The sequence below is a fragment of the Phoxinus phoxinus genome (genome assembly GCF_949152265.1).
Source record: "Phoxinus phoxinus genome assembly, chromosome: 8".
Taxonomy (NCBI): domain Eukaryota; kingdom Metazoa; phylum Chordata; class Actinopteri; order Cypriniformes; family Leuciscidae; genus Phoxinus; species Phoxinus phoxinus.
Window position 1 is genome coordinate 12,156,924 of NC_136883.1, and position 22,536 is coordinate 12,179,459.

General features: G+C 39.4%; 1 long non-coding RNA gene across 1 annotated transcript; it reads right to left on the reverse strand.

Moving 5' to 3' along the window:
* Nucleotides 1-4,276: 4,276 nt before the first annotated feature.
* Nucleotides 4,277-8,308, reverse strand: LOC307003274. The gene is made up of 7 exons (XR_013798657.1): nt 8,147-8,308; nt 7,986-8,061; nt 7,695-7,913; nt 7,237-7,515; nt 6,918-7,036; nt 6,619-6,770; nt 4,277-5,018 (listed from the first exon to the last, which is right to left on the reverse strand). It is a non-coding gene; the product is annotated as an uncharacterized lncRNA (long non-coding RNA).
* Between the last annotated feature and the right edge of the window lie 14,228 nt (nt 8,309-22,536).

Genomic DNA, 22,536 nt, shown 5'->3' on the forward strand with positions numbered 1-22,536 from the left:
CCAAGGCAGAGCTGGTGCTGGTTCGGAGCCAGAGCCTAGTTTCAAATCGGTTCTTTGTTTTTCCACCGCCAAAGCACCAGCTCCGAACCAGTAAAACTGGTTCTTAAGTAGCACCAAATCATTGCAGGGTCTAGAACGGAGCCAAGTAAGAACCGCTTGCGTCAGGGGCTGGGGGCGGGGTTACCGTGGTCAACAAGACGAATAGAAACTTGTGACCGCCATTTTTAAATAGCAGCTAGTCGAGCTAATAGCAGCTCGATTATAATATCCGTCTATGTAAGTTACGGTGAGCTGCACGAACGCGTTGGATTCCGATGTATTTTTGCAATCCCATGAGCATCCATAGTATTGCAACGTCCGTTATTGTTGATGGCTTGTTCGAGATGCATCGGAGCGCGAGGACCGATCGGAGCTGCGGTAGTGTTTGGAGAGCATAGGACTCCTTGTGCTTTTAGATCGCTATCGCAGTGCTTTGATGTCATCTGCAAGAAGCCGATGCATCTCGAACAAGCCTGGCGTGTTTGTGTTTGGCGCTACCGCACTAGCGGTTGCTGGGCAACATGAGACGTATACAGTGACGTAAGATCTGGCTCTGTTGTGGCTCTCTAGCCGGTGGAAAGGCAAACCGGTTCTTAGTAAGCTCGTCAGTCGAACCAACTCTGAACCAGCTCTGGCTCTGGCTCTGAACCAGCACCCGGTTCTTGTTGGTGGAAAAGGGGTTAATGTGTCACGATTCAAATGAGCGGGACCCTGAAGCCTGTATATCCTCCATCTGAATCGGGGAACTCAAGGCGGATACGCAGCACCACACATGCAGGAATGACAACCCTGATCTTGTGTCCCAGATGTCCCCAGCACCAACTCACAAAGCACCTATACGATAAGTGCCTGTATTCACTGTAAATAGAATGTACAACATTAAAAAAAAATTTTTTTAATTTTGCATGTTTTGAAAAACATAATAAAGCAACTTTTTAATTTCAGTTGTTGGTTTCTTCAAATTTTACTGATTGCAAGAATTTGTGTAAATAGTACTGTGTTCTATAAACTTCTATTTACATCCAATCCAATTGTAGATTACTAGTAAAGTTGGAATTATTAGTGTAAATGCAATGATCAGACTACACAAGCATCTTAGTTTTCCTATTGTTGTGTTGAATAAGGTTGGCAATGCCAATAATCTTTATTCAATTAGTGTTAACCCTTTAGGCGGCAGAGGTTTTTTCCTAAAACGTTCGATTTTGACATCTTAATTTCAAAAGGCTATATCTTAAAAGTAATAAAAGATAGAGACTTTCTGTAAATTAGAGAAATATTAAGGATGACCCAAAGTTTATGTAGGGATTACATTTTCCCATCTAATTTGCATATTATGACGTCATATGGTGGCGGCCATCTTGGATTATAGAATTTTCATGAAAAGTCACAAGTTTAAATGATAAAATGCAGCACTTCTTTCCCCCCAATATGTCCCTCACCTTCTGTATGCTATATTGCACAATACTGAATGCTCAGGTAAATAGTAAGTAGTAAACAAACTGTGTAAATCATTACTAATAAATGGTAGAAACAAACCGAATGCATGGAGTGGTTGGCCTTTTGCTGTAGAGATTTTCCATTTACTACATACAGTAGGCACTCTGATTATATATATATATATATATATATTACATATATATATATATTATTCATATGACACACAAACACAAGTAGACAAGACCTGTTTAGTTGCCCCGTGGCACACCGCCTCTGCTCCTGCTACGAGCGCGCGGGCGCGGCCAGATCTGCCTCACGCGTGCGCCGAGTGCGCATAGCTCGGACTACTCTCATTGTCATTGCGACTCCCCACCCTGCTTCCACGTTGCCTCATAACTGTCCTATGCATACTTTGACATCGTCTAACATACCATACTAGCAAATATGTACCGGGAGAAGCGCGAGCTGCACCATTGCGCGGCAAAGATGTACCGGGAGAAGCGCGAGCTAGCGCGAGCTGCACCATTGCGCGGCAAAGATGTACCGGGAGAAGCGCGAGCTGCACCATTGCGCGGCAAAGATGTACCGGGAGAAGCGCGAGCTGCACCATTGCGCGGCAAAGATGTACCGGGAGAAGCGCGAGCTGCACCATTGCGCGGCAAAGATGTACCGGGAGAAGCGCGATCGTCATTTTCAAAAGGCAAATATTCCCCTTCAGAGTCAGAATCGGCGAATAACATTTGCAACACATCCTCACGATACAAGTTTTTATTAGCCATTTGATGATTTTCTCTCACAAATCTCACAATTTACTCAGACGCTCTGAACTGAACTGCTTCCGCATCAATGACACGAGCGCTCACTTGCTCTGTTGTTTTCTCCAATACTTTGAATAGGAACATGACGTCATTTTGGTCTTGAATCAAAGTATTACATGTCTGCCATCTAGTGGTAGGGAATACAAATGAGATATTACACCATATTAGGATCTACAGCCTGTTTTATTAAGTATGATGTCTTGTCGCAATTTTGCGACTTTGGCACTTAGAGGGTTAACAGTTGCTGAATAAAACTTGCCTTTCACTGGCTCCAATAGGCAGATGTCCATAGTCCTGCATATAAATGTTTCTTGCATTTTGAAGAGAATAGACGTTCAAACACACTGGATCTAATCCAGGATGCTGAATCATACACATAGACGGTGGGCCGAGGGGAGATTTTGTGTTTTTAAGCGATCTGTGGTGAGGGATAACCCAGTTTTTTATATGTAACCGCTACGCTTTTCAACAAAGTAAATAAAAATGGTTGCCACTCACACACTTTGTCCATTACTATAATATCGGTAACTTTCTCCAGGTTATTTTCCCGGCGAATAGAGCAAGCAGCTACGTGCGGGGTCCGACCTGCATGACGTATCTGTTGCCTTCATCCAATAGCGTGCGTGGAAAGTGTCGGTGTTGGTGGCGCGTTTGTGAACACACTGGCGCGCTTCGCGCCCAGGATTTAAGATTGTACTATTTAAGATAAGAACTATTTTACCTAATTTTGCTACATATTCAGTTTGACACAAAATGAGAATGTTGAGGCAAAGTTATCCATTTGTACGGTTTTTATTTTAAGTAACCACCTTTTGTCATACGATGTCCTGTCATTTCTTTGTTATCTTTAATAAAAACACCCTTCTGATTTAACACATTTGACATAATGGTATTGCTTGGAAACACAACGTCATGAAAAAATGAGACAGACAATACTCTTTTTCCCGCCCATGTTTACTTGGAAGAAATGGCAAAACATGAAGTGCTGTATGCATATATTTGAGGGAAGTGTCCCTTCACAAACATAAGTTGGGAGAAATTTATTAAATCAGTGTTTCTGTGGAAAGACCTTGAGGGCAGAGAAGGTATCATTGTAGAAGAGGCAGTACAGGCATACAAATTACAAAGCCAGGAATCTACAAACCAGTTAGTCAAACCAGCTAGCACTGGCTACCACAGGGAGTGCTACAGCCATTTCACAAATATCACGAAGATAAAACGAGCACAAAGGAGAAAAGAGAAGGCAGTATTAGTTGAAGAAACTGCAAAGGAAGGTTGGTATTATATTGTATAGACAGGCGGTGCAGTATTAGACATACAGTACAGGTCAAAAGTTTGGAAACATTACTATTTTTAATGTTTTTGAAAGAAGTTTCTTCTGCTCATCAAGCCTGCATTTATTTGATAAAAAATACAGATTTTTTTTTAATATTGTTATATTTACAATTTAAAATAATTGATTTTCAATTTATTAAACTTTAAATTATAATTTATTTCTGTGATGCAAAGCTGAATTTTTAGGATCATTATCACATGATCTTTTAGAAATTCTAATATGTTGATTCATTATCAAAGTTGGAAAAAGTTCTGCTGCTTAATATTTTTTCATAACATGTGATACTTTTTTAGGATACTTTGATGAATAAGAAGTACAAAAAAAAACAGTTTTTAAAATAGAAATATTTTGTAACAACAATATATACTACTGATCAGTATTTTTTTCTTTTTTTAAATAAAATCAATACTTTTATTCAGGATGTGTAAATTTGTTTTTGTTTTTTGAATAAATGCAGTTATTTTTAACCCTTTATTTGTCAAATATATTAGGCAGCAGAACTGTTTCCAACACTCACAATAAACCAGAATATTAGAATGATTTCTAAAGGATCATGTGATAGACTGGATGTCACATGTGGCACTGAAGATTGGAGTAATGATGCTGAAAATTCAGCTTAGCATCAACAGGCATAAATTATTTTTTTAAATATATTCAAATAGAAAACTATTATTTTAAATTGTAATATTTCACAATATTACTGTTTTTTATCAAATAAATGCAGGCTTGATGAGCAGAAGAAACTTTTCAAAAACATTAAAGATAGTAATGTTTCCAAACCTTTGACATGTACTGTACAGTGCAGTATGGACAGTAGTATTCAGTTAGGATAGTATGGTTTACAGTCATATTAAATATATTATATATAAGAGCAGAATAGATATACAGTATGAACAACATATACAGATATGTGCAGTGTAGTTGCTGTAACAATATAGGATAGATAGAAAAAAGAAAGAAAGATATGAAGGAAGTAAGTTAGTTTAATTGAGTCTAGGACTTCAGGGAGTTTAGATTTGAGTTTGTGATGATGTTAACATCAACAAGGCCGGACACCTGAACGCTGTGAAACTGGTTTATTACCCATGTTAAGGGAATAGGTGGAACCAATATGGAGCATAAGTTTTCCACTGCTGAAAGTTACAAACCATTTCTTTAATCAGTGATGTGAGGAAGGGTACAGAACCTAAATCTATTGTTTTGCACTTTTAGTGGTAGAGGCAGAGGCTGTTGAGGCAACTCCAGTTAAAACACGGGCTCTGAGATCTTACGCCCGTGATCTCTACACGTCCAAGCGGGCCCCACACCTGCTTCCAGTACAATGCATTATTTGCAAACATGTGAAGTACAAGGTTCAGACACACAGCAGGAAAAGGGTAAAAGAAAAGCTAATGTCACCGATGTTAGGGCAGAGGGTTATTTACCACACTCCGGAGGAGCAGACACCAGAGGACACCAAGAGGCAGACAACAAGAATGTATTTAAAAGGGAAGTTTTTATTAAGTTTAAAAGGGATAAAAGCAGGGGTGGGGATGTTCGTGGCCGTAACCTTGGTGAGATGAGGGGAGAGGGGTGCTGGTAGGTACTTTTCCCGTTCTTCAGGTAAGTATATTCCTCTCTAGGTGGGCTCGTGAGACAGACAGTGACTTTCCTTGTCGTCAGACTCGTTGAATAGGCTCGTGGGACAGACAGTGACTTTCCTCGTCGTAAGACTCGTTGAATAAGCTCGTGGGACAGACAGTGACTTTTCTCGTCGTAAGACTCGTTGCATAGGCTCGTGGGACAGGCAGCTTCCAGGTTCGGACTCGTTGGTGTGCTCGCAGAGCCACCACTCAACAGCAACTGCGTCTTTGTTTCCTTCAAGGAACAGACAATTTGACAGTGAGACAGACATTAGTAGGTGAGATAGAAACGGGGTACTTTACCAGCCTTCGCTCTCGTTCTGTGTGTGATAGAACGGCGTCGTTGGGAGAACAAATGAGACTGGACTTTCTTTGGTGGAATACAGTGCTTGTGAACTGTGGCAATAAAGGTGCGTTGAGCTTTTCTCCTCCGCACCATGCACACAATCTTAGGGACCTGGACACAGCTGAGGGGACAGATCAATTTGAAAGAATCTTCACAGTTATGGGTCAATTTCATCCATCAGAGACTCAGAGAGAACACAGTTGTTTGATCTCACCACACTTGTGCATAAATCACTCTTGTAAATCTTCACAGGTGTTTGTTTACTCTTTCGGACACTGCAAACTCACTCTATCTTCACAGCGATTAATCAACTCGTTTCTCTTCTCTTCATAGGGTGGATGATCCAAGAATGAATGGTTTTCAGAATATAGACATGGATTCAGCGATCTTCCCAGCCGTTACAGTTACTGTTCTTCACCGTCAACAGGATAACACACACTACCCACAAACACAGGTTAGTCGTACACTGGTGATGGCAAATCTTCACATGTGGTTCTCTCAGAAAGGTGAATCATAAAAGGGTGCACTTAACTTTTCCTCGGTGAATCACATGAATCCTACAGCGGGTTTCCACTCTCTGTTCTGCCAGTCACTCTCCTTCTTTCTCCGTGCAATTTTTCTCACTTACTTCGTTGCGTTGCTGTTCGTGGTTTCTTCAAAGACTCACTTAACGAGCATGCCTCGGGGGACCCAACATGAAACACCGATCAGACATCAAACCTCAGCTTTTCCGCACTTGCCGCCGCTCACTGTCGCTGCTGCAACCCACTCAAACACTCGTACCGAGCTTCACTGCTGCCAGAACATTTCTTCTTCCTGTGCTTCAAGCCCCTCTCTTTATACTCCTTTTTCCCTGGCATGTGCTTCAATGAAGCGCTAATCATTGGCTTCAGCTGGCGCTCATTATAGTCGGCGGCCATGATGGGTAAACCCAGAGCCGGCCCGGTGTTACACCGGCATTTCTCCCCCTGGCAACGAGTCGGTTGTTTTTTTGTTCCAGGTTTGTTCACCCGGTGACACTAACACAGTGTGAAACACTCCATGCCGGGAAATTAATACTCGCTGCTGAAGGGAGAAGGGATGAGTCTCTCCTTCTCCATATCCAAGACAGGGACTTGGTGGCTAGTGAAGCACGGTATCACTTCACCTGCTATCGAGATTATACCCGGTACCTGACCACACACTAAAATTAGTGAACAGAAACAAACATATATGAAAATGGATACAAATGCTTCAACTGTCAAAGCTGAATTTGCTTTTCAAAAAAACTGTGGAAGAAACAGAGGGAGTGAACATTGCAGCTTATAAGGCACACTCACTTCAGGCAAGACTTCACAAGTCTCATCCCTTCTTGAAATTCCTGAAGGCATCCACAACCTATCTTGTATATGTGGACAATCTGTCAGCTGACGAGATTGTGCATGAAGTTGCTCCTCATCTGAAGAAAGTGAAGGAGAAATTACAAGTCAAGATATTGAAAATGCCACCATCAACACGGATGATTCTCGGGTGTTTTATCATGCAGCAATGACACTTAAAGAAATAATCCAAAAGACATCAAAAAGATCCCCAAAGATTCCATGGCCTCCCACAGCAGGTGACCTCACACTGGAAAATGCCATGAGTGTAGTTCCTCACCATCTTTTTAACTTCATTGCATGGATATCAGGAATGTCATCACAACCATCAGATGAACGTGTTGATGTCACTTCAGAGGACAGCAGAAAGATAGTGTCCACTTGTCAGGACATTATTACCCTGGCAACCAAAGGACGGTGGCTCATGCCAAAACAGTGCTCACTTGCAATGGCAGTTCGGCATATGACTGGCTCTGCACAGCTTATAGGGTTGTTAAATGGTCTGGGTCACTGCTCATCCAATTCCCAGGTCCTCGAGCATGATACTGCCCTTGCTCACCTAAAAAATGGAGACAGGAGAAATATACATCCCTGAAAAAATCAGTGCTGAAGTGCCTGTGACTCTTGTCTGGGATAATAATGACTTTGGAGAGGAGACTCTTTCAGGTAAAGGGACAACACATAACACCAATGGTATAATAATTCAGAGGGCCATAAACAGTTATACAGCATCCTTACCAGACACATTACCCAGACAGAGAACACAAGAGCGGTCTGTTCATCCTCCTCCACTGAATATTTCAACATACACAAGAGGAAATCGGTCTGGTCCGCAGAATTTTGCATTAAGGATAGATTTCCAGCAGGACCAATACAGATATGCCCAAACTACCGGTAGAAGAATTGATGCTGCATTCTTTTTACTGAAAGTACCTGAGGCCCAGGGCAAAGTCCTTCCTGGATGGACAGGGTTTAATATCATGTTGAAGGAAGACACAGTACTACCATCTACACATGTTGGCTACCTACCAGTGATTGACGCCAGTCCGACTGATCTCAACACTGTCCACACCATCCTGAGCCGCTCCATTGCCATTGCTGACAGCTTGGAACAGAAAGAAGTTGTTTTAGTTATGGATCAAGCCATATATGCCAAGGCCCAAGAGATCCGTTGACAAACAAATTCTTACTCTGAGAGAATTGTAGTGAGGATGGGAGAGTTCCACACAGCAATGGCATATCTGTCATGCATAGGAAAGTTGTATGGTGATGCTGGCTTTCAGGACATCTTGATAGAGTCTGACCTGGTGGCCGCAGGCTCAATCGATGGAGTTTATGTTCTTTGATAGTTATAATCTTATTTATATTACATACAATTCTAACTAACGTTAGAGCTCTTAGCTCTCCGGTTTGAATATTGGTTAGAATATTATAATGCTGACCCTTCAACGTTATGTCAGATGTAATTGATAATTAAATATATGTCTTAAACATCAACAGGTTCATGTTTTCCTTGAGTTTTTGGCGAACGTTTGCAAAACGGTCCGAGGTACGTTAATTATCCGCCAACATACCACGGCTCTGGCTACTGCTAGTTCGCCAGCTGAAACTAACGTTACCCTACTTAAAACGACACTAACGAGACGCTTACACACGTTTGAACAACACAGTGTACAAAACAAACATTTTATATAGATATCATATTCTAATTAAATTAATACTTACAATCACACAAAGAATGTCCTTGACGATAATCAATGCGGTGCTGCTGCTCCTCGTGTCTGATAGCTAAATCAGCCGTGTAACAGCTGTTCTGAATAAGCTACATCTGATTGGTTAATAATAATCCCTGGAGTCCCTAATCCCTAATCCATGTCAGTATCTTGCCGCGCTATTGGCTCAACTGATATAGTAGGCAACCACGTTTGCCTGCATATTTACGGGTCGCGCATTATGATTTCGTGGAAAATATGCAATAAATGGGAGTGGCAACACTTTTCATATCGTTGAGAATAAAACAACCGTGCCAACTTTACAAATCCAGGTTCTCCCTCCAAGGGGATCATCCATTTCGAAAAGTAAAGCAGATACAGACCCTCGGACCACCGTCTAACATGGGAGGCGTCTGTATCTGAATCTTCCTTCTTAGAACCTGTGATGTAAAAAAATAAAATGAATAATTCCTTATATGGACTAGGAAAGATGTGACTGCTGGTAGGTGATGTATGATGTCCACCATTGGGGTCTCCCTGCAGCAGACATTTTCTCTTTCAGTGGGCATGGTGCTGCAATTTCCACAAGTGCACCTTTTCATCAAAAAGAAAAGTGTAACAAGTGTAGAAAAAAGTAGGTTACAATGCTTGTATGCAAACATTTGACCAGATGATTTTGATATATCTGTCAAATTACAAATACTGCTGGGAGTAGACAAGAGGGAGATTGTGACATTGACACTTTGATAAATAATGTCCACTACAGTGTCCACCTATCTAAAGGCTGTTTTAGAGTATATGCATGAGTCAGGATGGTATTTTAGCAAATGAGCCACTTCACTGGACATTAGTGAGTCATCTAATACACTGTGACTCACTGAAAAGTACATAAATATAGTTTAAAATCTGATACATTGTAATTATGAAATTTGCCCTCAGTGATAAACAGACAAGAAAATGATACAGCTATATTTTCATAGAATTGTATATTATATAACTATGACAACATATCATTGTATTGATTTTTTTATAGAATAGATAAGGATAGATAAATAAAACAAACAGTCAAGTAATAATAAACAAAGAAAAACATCACGTTACATGTCTGTAGATTAAAAATATTGAATGTGTAAAAAACCACAACATGAAACAAGGTAAAAACAACACATGATAGCAAACGTTGATCTCAATAACCACTGTAAGCTGATAAAAAAGGTAGACTACATCTTCGTTAAAGTAACACCAGGTAACTTTTGCTCTCGGGGTCCCCCTATTCGTGTCCCGTGAAAGAATATGAATTGTGAATATAAATATGTTTTCTAGGACTGTCGCTCAAAAAAGAGAAGAATCCCTGGAGAACCGGGACGGGTGGCATCGGGCACCCCTCCTCCTCCTTCAGCTCACGTCAGCGAGAAAACGCTAGCCCAATGTTGATCCTCGTTCTGCCTTTAATGCGATCACTTTCTCGTTTCCTCTTTTTGCTTTCCTCCGACAAAACCTTTGCTTTCTTGCTTTTCTGTGCTGCTTCGGCCATGACTATAACATTTGGCAAACAAACGCTAGTTTGGCTCGCACGTCCGATTTTAAGGAAGTGGGGGTGGTGGTGGAAGTGACGTATATGCCGTAAAGCAGTCGAATTTTGTAGTTCTCTTTGTTCGCCGGTTACTACCCGAAACCCGAAGTTTAAAAGTACGATTAAAAACGCTATAGACCCCGTCAGGCTATGGCAGACGTGTCATTCAACCTATTGTAAGTCGATGTACCATCACAAGAGACTTGGAAATATATTATTAAGGTTGAAAAGTAACCTAGTGCTGCTTTAATGTAATCTACATTAAATAAAAGGTAAACCTATGTGGGAGAAAATAGCAACAAACGTTTTAGCTCGTTACTGATGTTAATGTATGTCTCAGTCAAAATGATTGTCTTTACCATTCAGAGACATCTTGATGTAGACGTCCTTCCATCGACTCTACCTCTTCCCTTTCCACCTCTGGTTCAGAGTCTGGCTCAAACATATACCGTTGAATTCCATAGGTCGCGGACAGGTCGGGTTCATTGACAACTTGCGCCATGATGTCATTTTGGAACGGAATGCTGAAGTTACCTGCGGTGTCAACCCCCCTACTTTATGCCACCAATCAACGCGCCCCTCATTTGCATTATTAAAATGACCGTCCACGACAGCCAAAATATCGCATCAGATCTCGCGAGACAATAATGCACTCAGAAATAAGGGTCAGATGAGCTCTGTGTTTATTTATTTTCCCACTTTTCTTTTTTAGAAGGCCCTGGAAGACTATAATAGAGCGTGGGTATCCAAGGTAATACTAGGTTATGACTCCTTTAAGCAACTGTAGGAAGGCATTCGGAAATGTCAACAGATGGGCGCATCAGCACGCACGTAGCAACAAGCGCTCTTAACACAGGCGCGCATGCACGTGTTTCGTTGTCACAGCTACATAAACAAATTTCCGCACACAGGAAGACAGATGTTATGGTAATATTTTACATGTATTTTAATCACAAAAACAAACGTTTGCATCAAGTGATATATTGGCAAAATATTGGCTACCTACATAATAAGCTGATTTAAAATTTAAAATGTTCAATGCCTTATTGCGCTGATGTGGGCTTGGGTATCCATCCTCTATTTGAAACACACAGCGCGACTGACTCAAACTCACAGCGCGTGCAGAGAACATTCACTGAAGCATCGAGCAACAGTTCGACTGCAATGTGAACTTTATGCAACAATAACACTAACTAATATAATTCAGAATTATTTCTTACCTTAAAATCTTTCTTGTCTTCAAATTGCGTTCTTCTTCTGATGTAAATCCAATGTCAGCTCACAGCGTGTCTTCCAAACTCGACGACAGCAGAGGATTGATGAAGTTCGGTGCATTGTTTTTGAGGTAATGAGCGCGTTCGCGTGACGCGTGGAAGATTTGCATGTCAATATATTTTGCTTGTGTGGGTGTGGTCACATTAAAACTAATGAGCAAGCGTTAGAGAAACTGGATATCTTATTTGTTTTATACAAATTACTTAAACAGAGAATATTTGTTTTCGTTTTGAATCAGATCATTTAAAACTACACACTTAAATGTTTATAAAGATATATTATGTTTAGAGACGTGCTCAAGAAAAAAAAGTTCACGAGACGGAGAGGCAGAAAGCACACCCTGTTTAATTTCTTTATTTTACAAAAGCACAACGTTTTGTTTTGATTGTAAGTGGACACATACAAAAGTAGACATCTCACAGATTATTTTTTTCATATTTATAAAGTCTGTATGTCCATAAATGACGGAGTATTTTACGTTTATTTAGCTGCTATGTGAAATTTTTTTTTGCAAATCACGCCGGCGTGATTGCCGTCCCCAGAGGGTTAACAGCATAATATGAATATAATATGAACATATAGCAGCAGGTACTGTATATTAGGATGCTTTCACTTTAATACACAGAACTAGTATACACGTAATTTCTTTACTCACTGTTTACGTTCACAGACGTAACCGACTGTTTATTTGAATTTTTGGCAATTTTAGCATCGTAGTGTATGGGGTTCCATTTGTGCCAAAAATGAGTCGACTGCTTTGTGCTTTGTACTAAACATTTGTCCTTGTCAACAGTCATTGTCTAGTTGTTCGAAAAAATTGGTATATGTTGATGTGTGTGTTCTCCGTTTATGTCGATTTGTTCTGTCGTCCTTACTGTATTGATCCTCCTTTTTCAGAAAAATTAGTACAGATGGTACTCAACCAGAATAAGACTTTTACCGCCGCCGTTCCCGCGGCGGTAAAATTGCGGGTGTGTATTTGCTGCCTTTGACCGCTAAGAGGCGCTACAAATCGCAGACTTTGAAAAGTGTCAGTTTATTCTCTCTATTGCGTAATCTGCCGCCGAGCCGCGGCTCATTGAGAAGGATTGAAATGTGGTAACAGATGAGTGAAACATGTAGTTAAATTAATTCATATAATCACAAAACTGAAATTAAATGTAGGCCTAATACATTTAATAAATAATGAAAACATTTCAACACAAAAATTGCAATAGAAAAATATTAGGCTACATCAATGAGGCTTTGTAAGAGCAACGTGATCTCATCAGTGGACCGACGATAGCGCAGTGGACAACGCAACAGCACAAGCTTCACGGAGCTTCAAGCGATGCGAGATCGAATCTCATTAGCTTTGGCTGACAGCGTTAAATGTTTTACCATTATTGATGCTTATGTAGCAGTATTAATTAATACGTAATGTGTAACTGGCGTACTTTTGGCCAATCCCCATGTGAGGCTCCGTCCTATAAATATCACGAGTAGTCTTTCTAACGCCCTCTCTTGCTCGTCAGTGACGGAAGTTATGTTGTGCTTCCGGGTCGCTCTCTCCGTGTGCTCTGCTGAGCTAACAGATCTCCGTTTCGGGGCCCAGTTTTCCATCTCGTCAGTCAGCACATTCAATAAACGCTACTGCATTATCGGTGACGTCGGCACGCGTTGAGCTGTCTCCCTCGGGTGTAAATGAATGCTGCTTGATCGGAATGAGGCCGGTTTAGCTGGAGATCGTCGCCAGCAACACTGTTGATTCGCTAGCTGCTGTTTTGCCTTTACGGCTGTGTTGCAGACACTGTTTTGCCTTCACGACTGTTTTGCCTTCACGACTGTTTTGCCTTCACGACTGTTTTGCTTTACGGCTGTGTTGCAGACACTGTTTTGACCTGTACGGCTGTCTTTCCTGGACTGTTGGTTTCCCTGAACTACTGTTTGCATTATATATATGTATTGTACCAGCAACTGGAACAGATTGCTGTGCGCTCGTCTTGCCATTGTACTACGGGGCAATTACGCCTGCATGGTCAAAAGTATGTGCCATTTGTTTCATGTGGGCTATTGTTTTTATGATGTTTGAATATAGCTTAAGGGGTTGGGGCTTTATATTATAATCTTGCTGATTAAGGAGTTTGTTTTTGTTTTCTTTTTGTTTGTTTGTGTTAATTCCAATTTAGATCAAAAATTGTATTTATATTTTGTTTGATTTCTTTTTTTCTGATTACTGGATTTATATATCTTTAGAGATATATATAGTTTTCTTTATACTGTCCTTTTATAACCATTGCTGGTTTGGGCAGTCATTGTCTGTACTTTCTGATAAGTGGTTAGTTCCTTTCATGTAAAGATTTTGATTTTCTGTATTTTCTATTCTTTTTGGTGAATCCTGGTTAACAATACGTGTGTCCGTGCTTGTTTCATTCTTTTTTTTGTTACAGTGACTGAGAGCCGATGGTGGTATTGGTGTCTGGGTGGTAGTGTCCCCTTCCGGTGTGCTGTTGACTTTCTCGTTTTCTTTTGTGTTCACTGTGGTGTGGTTGTGTTTACTGGGGAACTTTCCCTGGGATTTCTAACTGCCTTTGACTCCTTTCTCCTCCATCGGTAAGCCTCAGCATTTATAAATTAGTTATTTTGTGTTTTTTCTGTGTTCTCTTCCCCGAGAGGTGGTTTTACAGTGTTAAATTATTGAAATAAAAGTAGTTTCTTCAAATTTGAACCCGTCTTTGGCTGTATTGTACGTGTACCTGTGTGTCCTTAATTGTATTAATATCATTTCAATAAGGGAGTAAAATCATTCTCTGGGTGAAATTCCCAGGGTGGCGTAGTCGGTGTTTTGTCTGATCTTGTTTAGAATGCCACACTTAGATAGGTAACTGTTTATTGAAGTCACGCGTTTTGTTTAATTATCAATGGCACATTACAACATAAATTTACTACTTTCCAGTAGAGCCGCTGCACAGACGACAAAACTGATGAAGGAAGATTATCAGCCGATCGCGTCAGAAAATGAAAATGACGAAGCTATCTTTAATCTGCTAAATTATTGTTTTGTGAATCATCCACGAAATTGAGATGACTAATGTAATGGGTACCGTGGCGACGGCACCCGAAAGTGACAGATTATTCTCCTGTAACACACAGGAGAGAAACGAGGAGACAGTGTGTCACGTTCAAGCTCTCTGGAGTAATTTTATTCACAATATGTGCATTAACCCTCTGGGGACGAATTGGGCGGTACCGCCCAAAAAGGCATACTTTTACAAATGTGCAATTATCTTCAAAACTATTAATGATAGAGAGGTGCGGTCTTTTTTGCCGTCTTCCTCAGATTCCGCTGAAAACAGTGGTATCCCGTTTGTATTATACACACACTTCGCTGTTGCGCAATACCACTGCATAAAAAGGCCAATGAAATCGATGTTGTTAGGCAAACTCCACCAATGGAAAAATTGCCGCTGGGAGGATTTTTTTTTTTTACCCAATCAGAAGAAGGTTACCATGACGTATTCTAGCCAATCAGAGGACTCTGTAGCCTTCAACATGTACAAACAAACAGCGTCATGTGGACGGAGAATGAGACAGATTGCGAACGGAGCGGAGTATTACAGAGCGCACAGAGATCTATATAAGAGAGAGACAGAATAACTTAAATAGCATTATTATTGTATTGTTTTAGCACTTTTATGATGGCAAGCAGTACAGGAACAAGCTCTGGAACAATTACTGCAAAGTAAATCTGCCAGGTTGTGAGTGTGTCTGTTCTTCAGAGCAAGCAGGTCTCATTTAGTTCTGAGCAGACGCTTTTTCACGCCTGGGACTGTTTGTAAAAAAAGTTCCTTATTTCATTGTTCTTAACACATTTGATTGAACAATTACAAATGGCTGTCAAGCAAAGGGTTTGACAAATATTTTTTTGGTTCAAAAACTGTTCACTATTGTTGTGTGAGGGGTGATTTTCAGTAATAAATGACAAAAATCTAATTTTCGTTTTTGAAATTCTCTCGATTATTGTACATTTTTCACTCATACTTCCTTTATAAACTCATTACATGCATGCTTATGTTAGCTTAGGGTCTTCTGAATCCATAGATACCAAACACATGGTGTTCCATCTCCATTACATATGGTTTATAAGCCCAAATGTAAAAATAGAGAAAACGGACCAAAAAGGGCTTAGTCCCCAAAGGGTTAAACAAATCTGTTTCTCAGAGTCACATTATGTTTCACATATCACATTTTCAATGTCTTCTTAACATTATAATGACTTTCAGTGTTCATGTCAATTCACAATCTGCAATAAAATAAACTTCTCAATTTCACATTCATGTTCACCGACTCTGTATTTTTATATTTCACACTATTCATCAAAAAAGAAATACAAAAACCATAGTAATACACCTCAATTACTTCTCTTAAATGACTAAACATTTATATTCACAATATTTTACCAGTATCATATTAATACGATGCTGCAAATCACTCTCAGAATTATTAATATACTTCAAATATAACTTTAAACCTTATTTACCACTTTAACACATTAACCACTATCAATTGACATTCAACACACATATATAGTACATTAAACAATACTTATTAACCTTTAAAGCTTATAGAATACCTTCACGTGCATTTGTATAAGGAAAAAAGTTTATTTTTAACTGACGCGCTCACAAACGTTAAATGTACGTTTTCAGTAGGCCGCTAATAGTAGGTACGCGACTATCTCCGCTCTCGCGGCTGCCATTTTGATTCCGCTCGACGCAACTTCGGATTTCCTCAGGCGACGTGCGGTGTTACGGAAAAAATGCTTCTGTTGGTTTGTTGATGGCGGAATTCCCGGGTTTTCATTGATAACACAACCGGAAGAACCATACATACCTTCTCGTTTTCAGTCACCTTTTTTCCTGTTGAACTACTGGCTGTGTGAGCGCGCCGAAGTGTGTTGCTCGTAAAATCGTCGCCGTTTTTGCTGAAGGTGAGTAAAAACATTCTTAAAATTGTAATAGACATTTAGTTTAATTGCTAAACTACAAGTAAACGAAATTTCAATGAATTTGAACGACGACCACGGGAGTTTTACCACCCGCAAAAATGGCAAAGAATGTGAAGCAGCTATAAAAGTTGTTTTGTTAGATGGAGCTATTCTCATTGCAGATAATGTTGCAGAAGTAGAAGACAGTTACTGAAGTGAGCCTCTGGAGGGGGCTGTAAGTTAACATTACTGCAAACTTGTTATTGTCTCAATAGTACAAAAGTATAAAATAAATAAGAACATTTGTATGCTCATGAAAATAATATATTTTGAACAGTCTGTCCAGACAAGCAGGGACATTAAGCAGGATGTAACAGTTCTGTCTAAACTCAGTCCATCATTTTTGGTGTGTATTGTGATTGTCAAAACATTTGGTTTAGTGTTTAGTGACAACCACATGGTACAATGACTTATTGGCTACTGTTTTTATTATTGCTTGACACAAATTTCACGATTTTAATTCATTTAATTCATAATTCATTCATTAATCTTGCGATTTGATTCAGATCTAAATTCAATATCGATTAATTTGGATAAATATCAAGTAGCCTAACAGTAGGCTAGATGCATGTTAATTTTTCTCAAGAAAAAAAAAAATCACAAAATTAAGTGTCTTCCACTAACACATTTTTCTGGTGTATTCAGAAACAATGCCAAAGGTCAAAAGAAAGAAAAAAAATTGTCCAGAGAAGCTAGAGCCAGGAAGGGGCCGGTTGTTTTTGGAGGAAAACTTCAGTCAGCTGCCATCTACACATGATCAACTAAAGAATGGACATCTGCTGTTACTTTATCATGTTGGCGACAAGTCTCCAGCCCAAACTGTGAAAGCTATCGAAGAAATGCTCCACTGTACACTCAATCCCCATCACATACGACATTTGGCAAAGAGAGTGCAGAAATATGAACACCACCTCACTCGTCAGTCAGACATGGACAGCTACACAAAGGTAAGCATGACCCCATATACTGTTTTGTATATAAATTGAGTACTATATTAGTATATAAATTGAGTACTATATTAGTATATAAATTGAGTACTATATTAAATCATACTTGCTGATGATTCTGGAATATGACAGTGTTATTAGCAATTCATTATAATAAAAAGAATTGCCACCATTTGATTTTTTTACAGATATGCCTTGAAGATTTTGTAAAATTCACAGCAGTCCCTGAAATGCCTGATGTTCAAGCTGATTTAGTGATGTCTGAGGATCCCAGTCCTACTACGCCTTCCACTGAGATCTCTTATCAAGCAAGAAGCCTTCCTTCCATCACTGATGTTCCCAGCCCAGCCTTAGGACCCTTTGATCTGAACAATGGTCAGCCTCCCCATGGTGTTGATATGTATGATGACCCAAGTCTGCCTTTCACTGGAGATGTTGGACCCACTGATTTGGATTACACATTACACACACCAGATGTTCAATCAACATCAAGTGAAAGTCCAACAACACCGATGAAAACAACGAAGTCCAAGGTCCCAGGCACCCCTGACACACCACTATCTATTCGTTCCTTACAGCGAAAGGGTTTGTTGACACCAAGGAAACTTAAGATGCAACAGACATTAGCTTTTGTTGCAAGACAAAGAGCTGAGATGAAGCAAAATCACTTGAACAAAGTTAAAAAATTAAGAGCTAAATTGAAGGCACCAGCACTACAAGTAAAACATCTCAGACAACTTCTAAAACGGAAAGATGCATCATTAGCAAAAAAAGACTTAAAAATTGCTGAAATTCATTCCAGATACTCCAAACTAGCCATAGTGAAGGAACTTTGTGATGTTAAAGGAAAACTAACAAAATTACAAAAAATGCACAAACGTTTAAAACACCGCAATAAAACCCGAAGGAGGACAATACGGGCACAAGAAACTAAATGACGGACAAGATGCTACCATTGCTGATTTGCAGGGCAAGCTCAGAGAAAAAAAATTATGCTATCTGCCAGCTGCAATGTGACAATATGTGGCTACAGGATACAGTTAATGATCAGCAGCGTGACTCGAAATTAAAAAAGGAGGAGAAACAGTATCCCACAGAAATGAGGATGCTTGTTTATGAAGCAATAGTAAATAATCTTCCAACAAAAAACATCCCCACTTTAATTTCTCAGTTTGCAAAACGCACTGGTGTTGATATCGGAGATGTCCCCCATAGGAGCACAGTGGAGATGATGTGCCGAGAACTTGGCACAATTTCAGATTTTCAAGTGAGAGAACAAGGATATGACATTAGGTTTTGATGCAACAACTCAGGAGGGTGTACACGTCAATTCAATACATGTTGCTTCATCTGACAAGTGCCACATTATTGCAGTTGATCCTTTGGATGGGGGAACTGCAGAGGACTATGAAGTGCACATTAATCAGTCTGTAGACAACTTAGTTGAGGTACCTTGTGCTTTTCACAAAGCTGAGAAAATAAAGGACAACGCAGTAGACTTTCCAAAGGTAAGGTCAGAAATAACTGCGTCTGTTTCAAATTATATGACAGACAGGGCAGCTGCAACCATTGAACGATTAGAGAATTCCTGGGGCAAAAAAATAATGAATTAAATTTGCCACCTACATCCACTAGAAACTACTGTTTCTGAATGTCGCAAAGCATTGAAGCAGAAGGAACCATCTAACATTGTGAAGAAGGTGTTGGGTTCAGATTGCATGGCCAATGATTTAGTGCTGGGCTTGAATAAATTCAGGTACAAAGATGCAGCTGGGGACCCAAAAGGATTTGTGCTTGCATTGTCTAATGTCAAACTGCCTCGAGGTTTGCTGCCTAGATACAGAGGAAACAGGCTCCATGTCATGTTCCTGATCTGTGAACGGCTTCATGAACACAGAGAATTCTTTGAGAAGTTTCTGAACGGACAAACTTTTTCATGCAACAGGCTCAGAGGTGCCCTCCAACATGATTTTCAAAGTCCTGTTGCAATGGTGGAAATTCAGGTGCTTGGTCTTTTGGGGAAAGTGCTGACTGGGCCTTGGATGTCGAGATTTTACAAGGGCGCAGCCTCTGAAATCAGTCACTTTGAAGGTTTAGTCATGGTAAAGGAGGTTCTAGACAGGTTGGAAGTATTTTCACAAGATCCTCAACAAATTCTCTCTGTGACGCATGATATGTTTGGTGCTGAGCTGTCCAGAAGTCCAGATCTTGAGGCTCTTCTGGTGGAACCTGTGGACAGAGATCTCTTTCTGTCAATTGTGGACTGCATTTATACATCCTTCCATCATGTCCTCACAAGGCAGTACCAGAGGTACTTTAACATGGATGTAAATGATCAGCTGAAAAAGGAGACAGAAAGTGCTCGTTTACATAACATTGATGCAGAGCAAGTGATGGGCATGTTTTCTGCTCTGAAGGACAAGGCCCCAAATGCCACCTTGTGCTTCATCTCCTGTAAGATTCGTGCTCAGAAAAATAAAGTACTGGATTACCTGGATGGATTGACATCTGAAAAAAGAGAAAAACTGATTAAAGTTGCCATAACAAATGCAAAGAAACAGAGGCAACGGAGAAGAAAGAACTGTGCTGAAATTCAAGAGGAAGTAATGAAGAGACTTGCAGCTAAACAGCAGCAAAGACTGGAAAGTGACAGGAAGAAGCTAGAGGCAAAACTGAAGAAGCCAAACATTGATTTGAGCATTGAGTTCCCTGAGATGGATGAAGACTGCAGGTTCAGTGTTGATGAAATTGTAGGGGGCAAAGTTGTGGGCAGAAGGATATGCCACATCTGGTTTGACAAGGACACAAAAAGTGAAACCATGTATTATGGACAAATTGATAAATATCTGAAGAAACAAGGAGGCACATATGTTATTGGCTATTGGCTTGAAGGACAAAATTATGAGGATGATGCCACTGATTATGAAATTTCAAAATACCAACTTGCTTCCGATTTGATTCTGAAAGATTTGACCCTGTCTTAATGAAATGTAATGTAAATGTAATCCATGAAATAGTTATGTATTGAATGATTTTGTTTTTAATCTAAAACGTGTAAATGAGTTTAGAAACCATTTGGTAAAAACAAATGAGAATAAAAATTAGCGATAGTTTATCTATATCGCAGCAATTAGTTTGTTTTGTTTCACACAAAAACCTCTAAAACAGTCATTACACAAGTTGGTACAAGTACACTGTTGTATTTCCAAATATTTTTTTTTAGTGCTGTCTAAATAAAGAGTGTTATTTGGTGTAATTGGTGTTTTTTTTATATATATATATATATTATGGTGTATCTGACTTTTCAGAAGTAGAATATGTAGAGGATATGGCAAACAGCTTATCCTAAAAAATTCAGGTTAATATCTCAAAAATTTAAAAAGTTATAGCAAAAACACATTAGAATTTTTATGATTCGGTCACACCTTTTGTTTAATTTGAATGGTAAACAAGGGACAAAATGAAGTGACAACTTTCGAGTTTCAAATGGCCAGCATTTTGTTATTCTTGAACCCATAAACATGGTCTTGGTGTCATTTTAAAGGATTTTTCAAGCTCTTTCTATTTGAACAACTAGTTTTAGCATTTAACCATGTTGAAAATTTTACTCACATACCTACTAATAGGTCGAGCTTCTCTCTCTCACTTAAATCACACTCAAAAACAACCTCTGACGAACATCACTTCTCTAAAACAATTCACTTATATTCTAAACACATTTCAGCATGGTTAAATTTAACTTTTAAGTGTTTTTATACATTTACCCACCTGTAACACACAGGAGAGAAACGAGGAGACAGTGTGTCACGTTCAAGCTCTCTGGAGTAATGAAAAACTCGCGACTCGCACAGCTTAACACCCATCGCTCGACTCTGCCCCTAACGGTCAGGAGTAGCTTTGCACACTTCTCTTGTTTTTTCAAGGAATCACATTAAAATAAAACCCTTCTGAATGTTTCTTTTTCCAAAATAACACAATAACATATTCAAAGTGAAACCAATCATTTTGAATACACCTGAAGTACAATTACAATACTTGTGTGTTCGTCACACTGACATTGATACCGGCCATAGCAAAGGAAGAAATTTTTAAAAACAGATCCTGGACATTTCAAGGTTTAAATAAAGTGTCGGGGACAGTTTATTTATTTAAAACAGGGTTGCATCGAGTTAGAGTTTATTAGAGTTTCTTAAAACAGAATCTTATTCTTGCGACATTTTAAATCTGTAGCCTATTGCCAAAGAAATTGCAGCTAAATAAACAATTAAAACAGTAGGCTAGTCTACAAAACGAAAATAGTTCAAAACAACATAAATTAAGATCATGCGTTTTTTTCTTTGCTTCTCTCTCGCGCTGGATCTCTTTTATTTTAGTTTATTTAGACTCCCTGCACTGCGCGCGCCGGGTCTCTCTCGAAATTAAACAAGATTTCAGGGTAAAACCCCATTATACAGCTGATAATACTGTAGTAGCCTATATCGCTGTCATCCATACAAATCACGAAAAAAAAACTGTAACAAATCATTGAGTCTTGCTTCAAACAGAATGCCTGGTTGAATTCACCGTAGAATAAAACGAGGTGGATCGCGAATAAAATAGCTCTGTATCTGCTGCTCATCGCATTCGTTTAGTTGGCAAGAACGCGTTTCGTCGATAGTTCATGTTTAGATAATGCCAGATTGTTGACAAACACACTACTCAAACATGTTAAAATTCTACAAAACCAGTTGAAACAAATGGATTTAACACTTCAACTGAAAGTGTGTGTGAAACCTCTTTAAATACAATACATAACACTACAATATTTATAATTTAAGGGCCTACATTTGGACACATCGAGAGATTTATCTTTAAAAGTATTTTGCCTTTGCCTGGTCATCAGGCTCACTCTGCATATGAAAGACAGAACATTTACACCTCCTGAACCCCCAACCCCCCACAGGCCATCTGAGTTTGATACCGACTTAAAACAAAGAGAAGTCGCAATTAATTAGGCTAGTAAAGTGTTGATAATGAAAGAATTTAATTATTTAGGCTAATAGGCTAA